This window comes from Taudactylus pleione, unplaced genomic scaffold (genome assembly GCF_031769625.1).
Source record: "Taudactylus pleione unplaced genomic scaffold, aTauple2 ptg000095l, whole genome shotgun sequence".
Taxonomy (NCBI): domain Eukaryota; kingdom Metazoa; phylum Chordata; class Amphibia; order Anura; family Myobatrachidae; genus Taudactylus; species Taudactylus pleione.
The window spans coordinates 3,035,397-3,039,408 of record NW_028284497.1 but is presented as its reverse complement, the minus strand read 5'-3'; positions in this window follow the sequence as shown (position 1 = coordinate 3,039,408).

Here is a 4,012-nt window from a genome sequence, read left to right as displayed (position 1 = left end):
AAAGTCATTAATAGAATGTCCCGCTTGCACAAAGTGTTTAGCGACCGGAGGCGTATTACTTTCAAGCTGTGTGTAGGCCTTTTTAATGGAGGACCTATGCATCGAGATGCGTTCTTTCAACATTCGGATTGTCCTTCTGACGTATAGTTTTATTGCATGTACATATGATAATATATGTCACAAATTTTGTGTCACAAAACATCCTGTGTTTAATGTTATATACAGTTCCTTGAGTAGGGTGGACAAAAATGTTGCCCGTCCTCATTAATCTGCAATTCACACAGCCTGTACATTTGAAAGCCCCTTTCTGGGGTGTCAGCCAATATGTTGTCGCATAGGGTCGAGGACCAATATCGGCACAAGATATCATTTCTTTTAAATTTTTGCTTCTCTTATAACAAAACAAAGGTCTTTTTCTGCAAACCTGCTTTAAAATAGGATCAGTCTGCAGTATATGCCAGTGCTTAAGTATTGCTTGCTTAATTACCCCAGAGGTGATTGAGTATGTGCTGGCAAATACCATTCCTATTGTCTTGCAATTTCTCTGTAGGTTTTTTAAGAAGGTCTTGCCTCTTTAACTTCAAACATCTCTGTACTGCACTTTGGACTACACTTCTTGAGTAGCCCCTTTGGATAAAATTCTGCCCCATCTTATAGAGCACATCATGTAAATCCTCTCTGTCTGAGGTAATCCGTGCAACTCTTATTAGTTGCCAAAATGGCAATCCCTTTTTAAAGGGTAATGGATGAAAGCTCGAGACTGTGAGCAAAGTGTTCTTGTCTGTGGGTTTGGTGTACACAAAAGTCAAAAACACACCCTTAATGATTTTTACACAAACATCAAGATAGTGAATCTTGTCTGCACTGAAATTATATGTGAATCTAATAGAACTGGGCAACTGGTAAGGCCCTCAACAAACTCCCTGAGAGCATCCTCTCCTACAGTCCACAGAAGAAATAAATCGTCAATAAATCTCACATAAAATGATAGAAATTGTGAAAAATTGGGGATCTGCATAATGTGTCTTGTTTAAAAAAAATACATATATAAATTTGCATATGAAGGGGCCATATTTGAACTCATTGCAGTTCTTTTAAGCTGCAAATAAAAAGCATTATTGAACAAAAAAATATGTTTATGCAAAATAACCTCCATCAAAAGTAAAATAAAATCAATTTGGGGACCCGAATACTGTGGGCTGGAGGAGAGAACCTTCCTCACTGTGATCATACCATCGACATGTTCAATGTTGGTATACAGACTGGTGGCGTCTAACGTCACCAGAAAACAATCGTTGGGTGGCTGACCAATGTCACCCAATTTATTTAAGAAGCCGGACGTGTCCTTCAAGAAAAACTGAGTACTCTGTATAACAGCCTGAAGAAAATAGTCAACAAATTGTAACAGGCTTTGGCACAATGAACCTCTAGAACTGATTATAGATCTACCTGGGGGCTGCGTAAGGGATTTGTGCACCTTGGGCAAAATGTAAAGTAGGAGTGTATGGAGGAAATCCTGAGTTAAAAAACGTACTGTATGGTAATCTATCCAACCATTCATGTGGCACATATTTATAATGGAATCAATTTCACCTTTAAATCTGTCAGTGGGATCAAAACTTAACTGCTTATAGCAGGTGGAATCCAACAGTTGTCTCATGACCTCACCGACATAGTCATCATGATTCATCACTATCACTCACCTCCACCCTTATCGGCGGGTCGTATGACTATGGTGGTGTTGTCATACAACTGTTTAATAGCCAAATTTTCTTTATTAGAGAGATTAGGCCTAAAGATTTTAGCTTTGCGTACAGACGGGTGTGTGTCAGCTTTGACTAGATGCATAAAGGTTTCAATAGAAGCATTCGATGTGGGTGGGTCAAAAGTGCTTGCCACTCTAAAAGGGCTAGCCATGTTATCCACACTCTCCCTTCTAGCAAAGAAATCTTTCAGCTTTAGAGATCTATAAAAGCTGTATAACTCTCTCTCATAATCAAAATCCTTTTGTTTACAGGTTTGTACAAAAGATAAGCCCCTTGTTAAGACAAACATCTTGTCCTCCATCAAAATGTGCCTAGAAAAGTTAAAAACTGTTATCACTTGGGACCCCTGTTTCCCCTGCCTCATTTTCTTGTGCCGGTAGCCCCCTTTCCTACAAGATCTCCTCTTGAGGAATCTCCTCTCGATGTCCCTGGGACATTACTCCTGTCCCCTAAAAAACACCCTTTTATTGGACAGAGCTATCTGTATCACTGTGTGAAGTGTGAGACTCAATGTCAGTATACTGTGTTTCAACTCTTCTACATCCACCAAAGGTAGCCCTCCAGGGCCGTCTAGTGCCTGAATTTAGGAGCCAAGAATAGACTCTCATTTCCTTGTAATCCTCCTTCACGTTCCTATATATGGCTTTCTTGAAGGACAACAATTCAGTTTTGAAGCTAGCTATTGCGTTATCTAGCTTGGTCAGCCACTCACCACTAATGTTTTCAATGCTTTTAAGCCAATAGCTTCACATGCTGCTATGTCTCTTTTAACACTTTAAATATCTGTGTTGAACTGTTGAACTAATAAAACCATGAGATCAAGACTGCATTGGTTTAATATCATACACCATTGTCTACAAAAGTCCTTATTACTTCTGCCCAATGTAGGTTGGTTACAGATCCTAAACCCTCTAGGTATCAACCCTTTGCTATGATACTGTGAGAGGGTCAGGCCAATGTAACTCCAACTCAACTGCCCTTTTACACAATTTAATAAGGTCAGCATATACTTCTGAAGGCATATGTTACGAATTCCGATGCCTACTCCATGTGACACCACAAGAATCCAGCTAGCAAGATCATCCACCAGTAACAACCACCCATTGTTCCCGTAGAACTAGGATACATTCACCGGTACTTAGGCGGCCGCCTGGACTTATGCTCAAGGTACCGTAGTAGTGGCTCACATGGAGATACAGGGAAATTAAATAGGTAAAGAATGTACAGTTAGGACTGACATAGTTGATGATGATAAGGATATTGATGGTACAGATGTTGTGAGAGTACAGGTTTTTTTTTTGGACAATAGCTTGGGAGCCAATGGTGTGGCAGCTGTGCTGATGGTGCAGCGATGGTGCCGATGTTGGGGCAATTGCCATAGATAAACAGTCTAGGGTTTGTTAATGGCTTAGAGAGCCGATGGTGCAGAAAGTGTGCCGATGTTGCGATGATGGTGCCGATGTTGCATCAAGGGAGCTGCTTGGAGTGGCTAAGAAGCCAAATGAGGAATGGTGGTAGCACGGGAGCTACTTGTTGCGGCTAGGAAGCCATATGGTGAAAGTTGGCAGCATGGAAGCTGCTTGATGCGGCTAGGAAGCCATTTGGAGATTGTTGGTAGCATGGGAGCTACTTGGAGCGGCTAGGAAGCTGTATGGTGAATGTTGGCAGCACGGGAGCTGCTAGATGTGGTTTAGAAGCCGTTAGGAGATAGCTGAGCAGACGGCAGCATGGGGGCTGCTAGATGCAGCTAGGAAGCTGTGTGGGAGTTCAGTGAACAGGAGAACAGGAACAACCTGACTCTGCAGCCAGGCCGAGGGAACTCACAGACACTCTATAGTCGTCACAGGTGCAATAGATCAGTGAGTATAAATAGGCTGAAGTCCCAATCAGGTTTGCACTTGTGGAATACACATCACTTCCTGAGGCGTGCCGATCTCGTAGCAACAGGAAGAACTGGAGTAACCCCATCCTGTCTGGGCATACTGTCAGAAAGTGTCATGTCGTGACCGCGACTTGTAACAGTACTCCTCCCTTGATGCGGGGTTGAAGAACACCCAGAACCTGGTTTGTCTGGAAACTCCTGAAAGAAGCATCTTCTCAACCTGGGAGCATGTAGTGCAAAATCAGGAACCCAGGAACATTCCTCCAGACCATAGCCCTTCCAGTGGACTAAAAATTGTAGACGACCCCTGGATATTCTAGAGTCCAAGATTTTCTCCACTATGAACTCATGTTGACCATGGACC